This window comes from Lithobates pipiens, unplaced genomic scaffold (genome assembly GCF_037356315.1).
Source record: "Lithobates pipiens isolate NorthernLeopardFrog02 unplaced genomic scaffold, aLitPip1_a1.2 Scaffold_10, whole genome shotgun sequence".
NCBI lineage: Eukaryota > Metazoa > Chordata > Amphibia > Anura > Ranidae > Lithobates > Lithobates pipiens.
This window is the reverse complement of record NW_027507686.1, coordinates 102,045,995-102,057,768: the sequence shown is the minus strand read 5'-3', so window position 1 is coordinate 102,057,768 and position 11,774 is coordinate 102,045,995. Positions and strand designations below refer to the sequence as shown.

Sequence of the window (11,774 nt, the reverse complement as noted above, 5' to 3'; positions counted from 1 at the left end):
ATGCAATAGGATTCTCTTTCCAGTGGAAACGGAAAACAGTCAGTGTAAGCCGTCTTCGTACGTAACAAAATTAATGGAACGGTTTTCACTTTGGAATTTTCAAGCTACGCTTTGCTGTATGTAGCCGCGTTTACATGTAAGTAACCAATGGGGATTGACATTTCATGTCCATCTCACATCTCTAATGCAATTTGTCTCTTTGCCATGTGATACTTTGTCAGTTATTACACTTTCTCATCCGATAGAAACCTAGTCGTAGCTGATATTTCATGATTACAGCAATCATCTCATCTAATTGCTATTCCGACATTCTGCCTTGGTATTACTTTGCAACGCTCTATTGAACAATGTAAAGGTAAGCTAGATATTTTGTGTATTTCCACTTAAAATCGACCTGTATATACTGTCTCAATATTATCCTTTTTAATTTTCCTAAATTAGATTATAGAGTTTGCTATGTCTAAATCCAGGTTACCTACTCACCTTTATTACGTATACTGCTAATTTTAGGATAATACAAAACCATCTTATTGCTTCGTTACACGCTGCACATATTAAGAGAAATACAATGCTACCGATGTGAACAGTTTAATTGCTCTTCTCACATTTAGCTGGTATCTCTCTGCTATAGGACACTGAATTCGTACCACAACGATCACTCATCTAATATCAGTCCACTCAGTGCTACCGGGATAACTTTTACATTTAGAGTAATGAAATGATGTCTCAGTCATTTTGAAGATACTGCAACCAACGCTTCCGATCTCTTTTCAATATCTTTGCAATTTTAAGTAATATTTAGCTGCTTAGCTCACACTTTGCTGTACGTAGCCGTGTTAACTCTATTAATGGTAACCTGTAAGTAACCAATGGGGATTGACATTTCATCTCTAATTCACATTCACATTTCCAATGCAGTTTGTCTCTTTGCCATGTCACACTTTGCCAGTTATTATACGTTCTCATTCTTAAAGACACGTAAGGATCCTGAAAACGATAGAAACCTTGTCACGTCGTTGCTGATATTTCATGATTACAGCACTCATCTCAACTAATTGCTATTCCGACATTCTGCCTTGGTATTACTTTGCAACGCTCTATTGAACAATGTAAAGGTAAGCTATATATTTTGTGCATTTCCACTTAAACTCGACCTGTATATACTGTCTCAATATTATCCTTTCTAATTTTGCTAAATTAGATTATAAAGTTTGCTATGTCTAAATCCAGGTAGCACTAGCACTAGCCTGTCTTTTGTACACATTAGCCTCTCTGTATAAACTAGCCGGTCCTCTGTATACACTAGTCCATCTGTATACACTAGCAAGTATGCGTACTCTAGCCTCTCTCTCTGTATACCTTAGCCTCCATCTCTGCATACCCAGGACGTTCTTCTGTATAATCTAGCCTATCTGTATAATCTAGCCTATATGTATACACTAGCCTGTCTTTTGTACACATTTGCCTCTCTGTATAAACTAACCGGTCTTTTGTATACATTAGTCCGCCTGTATACGCTAGCAAGTATGCATACTCTAGCCTCTCTCTCTGTATACCCTAGCCTCCATCTCTGCATACCCAGGACGTTCTTCTGTATAATCTAGCCTATCTGTATACACTAGCCTGTCTTTTGTACACATTAGCCTCTCTGTATAAACTAGCCGGTCCTCTGTATACACTAGTCCGTCTGTATACACTAGCAAGTCTCTCTGCATACCCTAGCCTCCATCTCTTGCATAACCAGGACCTTCTTCGGTGTAATCTAGCCTATCTGTATACACTAGCCTGTCTTTTGTACACATTAGCCTCTCTGTATAAACTAGCCGGTCTACTGTATACACTAGTCCATCTGTATACACTAGCAAGTCTGCATACTCTAGCCTCTCTCTCTGTATACCCTAGCCTCCATCTCTGCATACCCAGGACTTTCTTCTGTATAATCTAGCCTATCTGTATACACTAGTGTATACAGACAGACTAGTGTATACAGAGGACCGACTAATGTGTACAAAAGACAGGCTAATGTATACAGATAGGCTAGATTATACAGAAGAACGTCCTGGGTATGCAGAGTGCTCAGCTTCAAGGTATGGCCAACGTGAGTAATATGAGGGACACTCCTCACCCCCGCCCCCACCTACCAGATCTGACTTTCATCCCCTTGCCCTCTCTGCCCCGGTCATCTGGTGGCAGTTTTATGCACACCCGGGCCCCCACCCATTCATAATCCTTACCGACCTTTCCTTCCGCTGCTCACAGGAACACACTGGATGACTTGTCTAATTAACAAGACACCGCTATCCTCCTGTTTGACACCGGTCCCCCTTGGAGGCCTTCACTGTTTGGGTGGTCCCTGCCTCTCCCTGGATGCTCCGCATATACCACAACGACATTGTCAGAGGGGCCCCACTTGACAGGACACGGGGCTGTCATGCCGGTGGCATCTCCCATTGGAGGAAGGGATGATGGCCCCAACCCCTTGGCAGCAGGTTCTTTCATGTACAGACGAGGGCGGCTCATCTTCCCTTCTGGAGTCTTGACCTTAGATGGGGGAGTTGCACTTTGGGGGGTCTGAGTGATACCTAGTGCGCTGTACTGGAAGGCCTTGACATTCCCGCATATGTGTCCCCTCCCCCTGGTTGCGCCCCTCGTCCCCCCCTCTGGCTCCCATCTACTCTTTGCCGACATTGCCTTCTGCAGCTTTCGGGGACCCTGGATGACTTATTTATTGAGCCTATTGGTACGAGACACTGCTTCCCTCCAGGGTGACTCTGGACCCCCCTGGAGGATTTACCCCTTACTGGATGCTCTACACAGCCCCCGATGGCGATGCAGGAGAGACACTAATTGGCGGGCCCCAGGACTGCTGCTCGGGTGAAGTCTCCCGTTGGATGGAGGGATGGTGGCCCCAGCCCCTTGCCTGACGGATTTTCCATGCACCGACCAGGGCTGCTCCTCTTTCATCTTGATGTGGTGACCATGGAGGGGAGGAGTTGAAATTTATGGGGTCCAGGTGTTTGCTGGTGGGAGTGTGCTAAAGGACTTGACATTTCCGCATGTTTGTCCCCTCTCCCCTGTTTCCCCCCTCCCTTCCCCCCTTCCCACCCTTCCCTCCTTTCCCTCCCCCTTTCCCCCTTCCACTCCCCCTTTCCCCCCTTCCACTCCTCCTTCCCCCTTCCCTGCCCCTTTTCCCCCCAGGGCGTGGGCCGGGGTGAGGGGGTAAGGAGAGGACAATCTGCCAAAGGGAGAAATGCATTTGTTCGGGGACTGCATGTACTTTAGGGGTATGGGATGGGGGGTGGTGGATCCAATTCTGTGATGCCTTTTCTGTTGTGACGGGCTCCCTCGTGCATGCCTATGTTTAGGGCGAGCCGAGGAGACCCCTCAGTGCTGACAGTTATATGCTCTACCTCTGTTTTGTTTATACTATTGTTTTTTGGTTCTATGATGTTACTGATTGTCTTTTTATTTGCATACCGGTATCAGACGTGACATTTACCACTGCCGGGACTGGGGGGACTAGGATTTGGGGGCTCCCTCTCCGACCTGTCTACCCACCAACCCAAGTAAGACAGCGCTTTAAACCCAGTGTACATCTGGTAAGCGCTATAGCATAATTGTGCTGTTTTAGTATACCCTTCCTGTACTGTTGAGTGCGGACAACCCTTAATTTCCCTCTCCCCCTGGGGTTGAGGTGCCCGGCCTCTTTTTCCCTTTACCTTTCCTTCCATTTGCCCTTCCTTTCTCCCCCTTAGTTCCCGCCATGCATTACCTACCCAAAACCTACCTTGGTTCAACTTTCTTTGCTTTTCTCTGACGTCCCCCTCCCCCTCCCCGAGGAGCGATGGCAGACTCAGTCAAGGTCGCCTCTCTAAACGTTAAGGGACTGAAGTCCCCTGAAAAACGGTGGATCCTCCTGTGAGAACTGAAGACTTCCTGTACTGATGTGGCCTTTATACAAGAAACACATTTTAAAAATACTAGCCTCCCCTTTCTATGGTCGAGATCCTTCCCTAAGGTCTACCACTCTACTAACCCCTCCTCTAAGACCAAAGGAGTCTCCATTCTGATCTCTAGCAGGCTCCCCTGGGTTCTCCAGGATTCTCTGCTGGACCCTGGGGGCCGATATCTTTTTCTTAGGGGCCACATTGGAGAGCGCCTTTTTACATTTGCCACTGTGTACGCTCCCAATGATCACCAAGACACGTTCCTCAGAACTACCCTGCACAGATTATGTGACTTTCGGGAGGGCCAGTTGATATTAGGTGGGGACTTTAATGTCCCCTTTCGCCATCGGTTGACACTTCTGCCTCTTGCTCCTCGCTCCTCATTTCCTCTAGAAAGCGGATTACTAAGTGTTTACTGAATGACCAATTAGTTGATGCCTGTCGTCTGCAACACTCTGGGGAAAGGGACTACTCTTTTTGCTCTTCCCCTCACAAATCATACTTGAGGATAGACTTCTTCTTGATTCCACATGACCAACTGCACTTGGTGAGCTCTTCCTCCATTGGCCATATTACTTGGTCCGACCACGCTCCTGGACTGGAATCGAAACAAACTTTCTAAGCTCACTCCCGAATTCCGCTAAGAAGCGCCATGTGGTGCTATAAGTATTTACCCACAGAATTTATGTCACATCCCACTATAGGGGCTTAGTTGAAAGTCAGTCACCTGATCGCTACCCAAAACACACTCACGTCTTTGACTTCCCCCCTATTCCCTATACGTGGCCATCCAACCTTTGAACTGGGGACCCACTTAGAAATTCCAACCTAGACAATGCGTCTAAATTCGTCATTGATGGAAAATGGCCTTCTTTCTCAACCCTAACAGATCCGACAGAGCTTTTCCAACTGCCTTTTTGGAGAGCGGCGCAACGACATCATTTTCTCCATTCCATCCCCAATCCTCAAACGTTCGCCCGCCCTCAGACGGAGTTTGAGACTCTATGCAGGAGCGAAGGCCCTTTGGCCCACATTCTCTCTCAAACAGATTACCCACACTTAACATGTCTGTCCAATTGGGAAAAGGACCTTAATTGCTCATTTTCCCCAGCACAGAGACAACGCATTATCACTTTGGCTCTCAAAATGTCGCTGTGCACGAAGATACAGGAGACAAATTTTAAACTTCTCACCAGGTGGTATTTGACACCATCAAAGCTGCAGAAATGTTTCCCCTCTTCCTCGAACATATGCTGGAGATGTGGAGAAGAAGAGGGCATGTTGCTGCACATTTTTTGGTCCTGCCCCAGCTTGGTGGACTTCTGGACAGAGATCCGATGCATAACACAAAAATTCACAGACTTCTTCATCCAGGAAGAGGCTGCATTCTTTCTCTTGCACCATTCACAGATTCCCATTAAGAAGTACAAAAAAAATCAATTTTACGGCATGTGATAAATGCGGCGTAATCCTGCATCCCTCTCTATTGGAAAAAATGTTGCCCCCCTTTCATTACTCACTGGCTTAGGAAAATAGAGGACATTAAAAAAAATGGAGGACTTGATCCTCACATCACAAGGTAAACAAGAATTTTTTAAACAAACCTGAGACATCTGGAATACCTTTATATTCGCTATCGCCTTAGTGCTCTGAGCTTTCCTTGACTGTCCCCTTGGACAGTGGCTGCCATCGTGTCTCGTCCCCTCTTCTCCTTTCCTGATCTTTCAACCCTTCTCTTTTCTGCCTTCCTCCCCTATCTCTCACCCCCTCCACCCCCTCTCTCTTTTGGAAAGAGTGGAAAATTGGGAATGACGGCCCCACACCCCCCTCTGGATGGATTATGCCGGAGGGACCTGGGGGTTTGTGTGACCCTGGATCTTGGTACAGTACTTTATCCGTGCCTCGAATCATTGTGATTGATGGAAGGCAGACTCACAGTTGCGAATATACCTGTATCAAGTATTGTTCAGCTGCTTTTTGCTCTGTATTTCTCTGTTGCATTATGTACTCGGGGGACCGTCTTCCCCTATTTGGAGAAAAAATTATATTTGAAAAAAAAAAGAAGCCTACGACACCTGGTATTCCCAGGCGGTTTCCCATCCAGGCATTAACCAGGCCCGACCCTGCTTAGCCTCCAAGATCAGACGAGATGGAACAGATTCAGGGTGATGTGGCCGTAGCCAATATCTTCAGGCACTCTCAACTCTCTTGACAAACACCAAGATGGTCACCTTGGAAACAAGCGGAAAAAAATAGGTCAACGGCAACAACATAAAAAGAAGCCTACGGCATCTGGACATCCCAGGCGGTCTCCCATCCAGGTACTAAACTGGTCCCAACCCTGCTTAGCCTCTGAGATCAGATGAGTTTGGGCTCTTTCAGGGTGGTGTGGCCGTAGGAGATTTCTTCAGGCACTCTCAACCTTGACTAACGCCAATATGGTCACCTTGGGAAACAAACAAAAAAATCAAGTCAACGCCAACAACATGCACCTAGTATTCCCAGGTGGTCCCCCATCCAGGTATTAACAAGGCCCAACCCTGTTTAGTCTCTGAGATCAGACGAGATCTGGTGCTTTCAGGGTTATGTGGCCATAGGCGAGCTCTTCAGGCACTCTCAACCCTCTTGACAAACACAAAGATGGTCACCTTGGTAAACAAACAAAAAAAAAAACAAGTCAACGCCAACAACATAAAAAGAAGCCTTCAGCACCTAGTATTCCCAGGTGGTCTCCAATCCAGGTACTAGCAAGGCCCGACCCTGTTTAGCCTCTGAGATCAGAGGAGATCGGGTGCTTTCAGGCTTATGTGCCCATAGGCAATCTCTTTGGGCACTCTCAACCCTCTTGACAAATGCCAAGATAATCCCCTTGAGATACAAGCGAAAAAAAACAGGTCAATGTCAACAACATAAAAAGAAGAATACGGCACCTGGTATTCCTACGCCATCTCCCATCCAGGTACTAACTAGGCCCAACCCTTCTTTGCCTCAGAGAAGAGATAGGGCTCTTTTAGGGTGATGCTGCTGTAAGCGATCTCTTTGGGCACTCTCAACCCTCTTGACAAATGCCAAGATGGTCACCTTTAGAAACAAGCAAAAAAAAAAAAAACGAATCAACGCCAATAACATAAAAAGAAGCCTACAATAACTGGTTGTCCCAGGTGGTCTCCCATCCAGGTACTAACCAGGCCTGACTCTTCTTAGCCTCCAAGATCAAATGAGATTGGGTGCTTTCAGAGTGCTCGGACTCTTTCCCCATCACTAATGGGACGAGGCAGGGGTGCCCTCTGTCTCCCCTAATTTTTATTCTGACACTGGAACCACTTATGTGTCACGTTTGGAATGACCCGAATATTACTGGCATATCCAAACCCTCGGCACACCACAAAATTGCGGCATGCGCTGACGATCTAATTTTTTTCGTCTCCAATCCACACATTTCACTTCCCAATATACTCGCGGCTCTCCGGCGATACGGCAGCCTATGAAACTATAAAATCAATTGCACCGTCGGCTGTATTGAATATATCGGTCCCGGATGGTGAGGCCAGGAGGCTACGCTCCGCTTTTCCATTCTACTGAGCTGAAAAATCTATACGTTACCTGGGCGTTGACATCGCAGCGGATTTGGCGCAATTGTACCCGCTTAATTTTGTCCCTCTCCTGAATAGACTGAAATCTGATTTGGGAAACTGGCATGCTTTAACACTGACCCGGTTCGGGCGCTGTAATGCATTCAAAATGACGGCCCTCCCGCGGATCTTATACTTGTTCCAGACATTACCGATCCGGTTACCCCCAATTTTTTTCAGACAACTGCAGGTGCTGCTCCGGGACTTTATTTGGGCGCGCAAACTGCCCAGAGCCCGTTTGCAATTGCTTGCCAGACCAAAGGACAAAGGGGGTCTGGGTCTCCCAGATCTGAGACAATACAACAGAGCGACTCTGCTAGCGAGAGTCGTTGATTGGCATTGTAATGGCCCACACAAGCAGTGGGTGGAGATGGAGATTGAGGATGGATCCATTCCCCTATTGACCTCCCCGTGGCTCCTGTCCTCCCTACCAAAAGACCTCAGAGATCACCCCGTAGTGGGAGCTACGTTGGCTGTTGTGTGGAGGTTGTTCCGCTGCACACACATTGCTCCCCTGCCGTCACCAATGACTCCGGTTATAGGTAATCCAGACTTCCCACCGGGATTTACCAACAAGAAACTGCGACAGTTGACAGTGGTGGGGAAACAGCGTCTGAGAGAGGTGTGGCCCTCGGGAGGGCTCCCGACCACGCAAACTGTCGCCAAGCTTTCTGACCCTCCGCTTGACTTGTTTAATGCTTATCAACTTCGTCACTTTCTTCTGGCCATACAAAGGGCCCCCTAAACTCCTAGAGACCTGACGCCCTATGAATCCATCTGTCACAAAAAGGAACCTGTGCGGCACACCCTCTCCCTCCTGTACAACCTATTAAGTAGTCAGGAGGAAGAGTCGACCCCACCATTTATCCACAAATGGGAGATTGAATTTGGCATCACATTTACCCCACAACAGATAGGGAAGATCCTGACATTAGTACATAAAGCTTCCATCGCAAACCAATATCAAGAATCAGGATACAAGATAGTCTCACGCTGGTATAGAGTCCCATACCTTCTGAATAAAATGAATAGATCGATCCCGGATGTTTGTTGGAGGTGCAATTCAGATACGGGGACCATGGGACACATTTTCTGGGCATGCCCGGCCTTGAGGAACTTTTGGGTGGAGGTGACCGGGACGATAAAAACTCTCAGAAATGTAGATATCGCAGACAACCCAGCAGCGTGCCTTCTACACTTGACCGAACAGCCTTGATACAGGTACTTGAGACTACATTCGGGAGGTGAACATTTAACGTTTACCTACGTAGGCCATGTCTGCCCTGGGTGGCATTCCCCCCCCCTCCCTTTTTGTCTTTATTTTTCTATTTTTCCCCGCCGCCATCCCCCCCCTCCTCTCTCTCCGTCTTTGCACTCTCTTCTTCCCCCGTCCTCCCTTTTGACTATGCCTTGTCTCCTTACTAGCCTTTGGGACCCAGAAGAACCCCAGGGTTCTGGACACGACCGGCTCATATTTTACTCTGGTTCACGTAGGTCATGATAAGCTGGCTCGCTGTGGTCCCAGTTGTTCTCCATGATTACATTTGTCCGAACGGAGCTGCATTAGTTATACTGTACTACATGTCGGAGGTGGGGTTTCTCTCTTTTCTGCATGAAACTCTAGGACTCCCCTCTGAGAACCCAGAGTTATTTGGCTGCCTATTTTTTGTTACCATGTAATTGTGACCCTGGGTCATGCTGTATGGTTGACTGTTACATTTATGTTGTTCTACTTATACTTAGTAAAAGAATAAAACAAAAAATAAAATAAGTCAATGCCAACAACTTAAAAAAAAAGTCAATGCTAACAACTTAAAAAAAAAGCCTATGGCATCGAGAAATCCCAGGCGGTCTCCCATCCAGGTACTAACCAGGTCCCAAACCTGCTTAGCCTCTGAGATCAAATGAGATTTGGCTCTTTCAGGGTGATGCAGCCATAGTAGATTTTTTTAGGCACGCTCAACCCTCTTGACAAACGCCAAGATGGTCACCTTGGGAAACAAACAAAAAAAACAAGTCAATGCCAACAACATAAAAAGAAGCCTACCGCACCTAGTATTTCCATGCGGTCTCCCATCCAGGTATTAACAAGGCGCGTCCCTTTCTAGCCTCTGAGATCAGCGGAGATTGGGCGCTTTCAGGGTGATGTGTCCATAGGCAATCTCTTTGGGCACTCTCATCCCTCTTGAAAAATGCCAAAACCCTGGGAAACAAGCGAAAAAAAACAGGTCAACGCCAACAACATAAAAAGAAGAATACGGCACCTGGTATTCCAAGGCCGTCTCCCATTCAAGTACTAACTAGGCCCAACCCTTCTTAGCCTCTGAGATCAGAAGAGATAGGGTGCTTTCAGGGTGATGTGGCTGTAAGCGATCTCTTTAGGCACTCTCAACCCTCTTGACAAATGCCAAGATGATCACTTTGGGAAACAAGCGAAAAAAACTGGTCAACACCAACAACATAAAAAGAAGCCTGCGGCATCTGGAAAACCCAGGCGGTCTCCCATCCAGGTACAAACCAGGCCCAACCCTGCTTAGCCTCTGAGACCAAGCGAGATTGGGCGCTTTCAGGTTGTTGTGCTCGTAGGCAATTTCTTTGTGCACTCTCAACCCTCTTGACACATGCCAAGATGGTCACCTTGGGAAACAAGGGAAAATAAAACAGGTCAATGCCGACAACATGATGAGAAGCCTACGGCACCTGGTATTCCCAAGCTGTCTCCCATCCAGGAAATAACCAGGCCCATCGCTGCTTAGCCTTCGAGATCAGATGAGATTGGGCTCTTTCAGGGTGATTTGGCCGTAGGCACTCTCTTTGGGCACTCTGAAGCCTCTTGACAAAGGCCAAGATGGTCACCTTGGGAAACAAGCTAAAAAAAACAGGTCAAAGCCAACAACATAAAAAGAAGCCCACGGCATCCAGTATTCCCAGGTGATCTCCCAATCAAGACACTAACCAGACCAGATCCTTCTATGGCACCTGGTCTTCCCAGGGAGTCTCCCATCCAGGTACTAACCAGGCCTGACGCTGCTTAGCCTCTGAAATCAGACGAGATCGGGTGCTTTCAGGTTGATGTGGCCGTAAGCTTTCTCTTCAAGACACGCCCAACCCTCTTGAGAAACAAGCAAAAAACAACATAAAAAGAAGCCTATGGGCTTACAGCGGACCTTAAAAGATGGGACCCACTTGCTCTGTCATGGTTCGGACGCTGTAATGTGTTGAAGATGAACGCGTTGCCACGACTTCTGTATCTACTACAAGCCTTACCTATCAAAATACCCCAGACTTTCTTTCATGCGGTTCGCTCAATCTTTATCAAGTTCCTCTGGCGCGGAAATTATATGCGTATTGGTAGGGCAATGCTATTGCGACCGATATTGCGGGGAGGTATTGGCTTCCCGGACCCTGCTCTATATTACACAGCGACGCACATGACACCGGTGTTGACTGGTGCCGGTGTTCTGCCATATACTGTCCGGCCATGATATAGTGTCTGCGCCGTACTGCGCATGCGCAGTACGGAGCAGACGAAGCTTTCGGAGATTTTCATGCGCGGTGAGTGGAGGTGGTAGCCCCACCATCCAAGTGGACATAGGGTTGTGAATATTAGAGGGCCCCTCGCAGGCGAGCTTCGCTCGCCACGCTTCGGGCTTGGCCTCGCTGCGCTCGGCTCTTTTATATTCTTACTCTATGTCCACTTGGATAGTGGGGATAGAACCTGGACTCAGTGCGCAGGCGCCGTTCATGCTCGGCAATTTTCGGAATCTGTGTTGCTGTGTACTGTGCATGCGCAGTACACAGCGGACACTATCCGATGGGGGACCATATGTGATAAGACACCGGCATGGGGAACTGAAGCTATGGGTCAAGCTAGAGCAGGAGATGGCTCGGGTTCCACTGGCTGGTCTGCCTTGGGCGGGGAGGCCATTGGAGCCCTGTGTGACTACTCACCCGTTAATTGGCCCCTCGCTCGCCGAGATGGATAGTTTTTTTCACCTTTCCCACCTGACTAACTTCCCTTCTCCTATGACCCCAATTATTGGACATCCTAGATTCCCTCCGGGCCTGTCTGACCAGGCCTTTACCAGGCAAGCCCCGAAAGGGCTTCTGAGAGAAGCCCTATTTCTTGGACCCACGGCTTGATTCCCATGGGGACCATACTGCTAGAGCAAGTACCTGTTGCATTGGATATATA

At 47.7% G+C, this 11,774-nt stretch overlaps 3 pseudogenes; all 3 read right to left on the bottom strand.

Moving 5' to 3' along the window:
* Positions 1–6,010: 6,010 nt before the first annotated feature.
* LOC143952555 (5S ribosomal RNA) lies at positions 6,011–6,129 on the bottom strand (annotated as a pseudogene).
* Positions 6,130–6,227: 98 nt separating this feature from the next.
* LOC143949139 (5S ribosomal RNA) lies at positions 6,228–6,347 on the bottom strand (annotated as a pseudogene).
* A 3,920-nt stretch (positions 6,348–10,267) lies between these two features.
* Positions 10,268–10,386, bottom strand: LOC143950697 (5S ribosomal RNA; annotated as a pseudogene).
* Between the last annotated feature and the right edge of the window lie 1,388 nt (positions 10,387–11,774).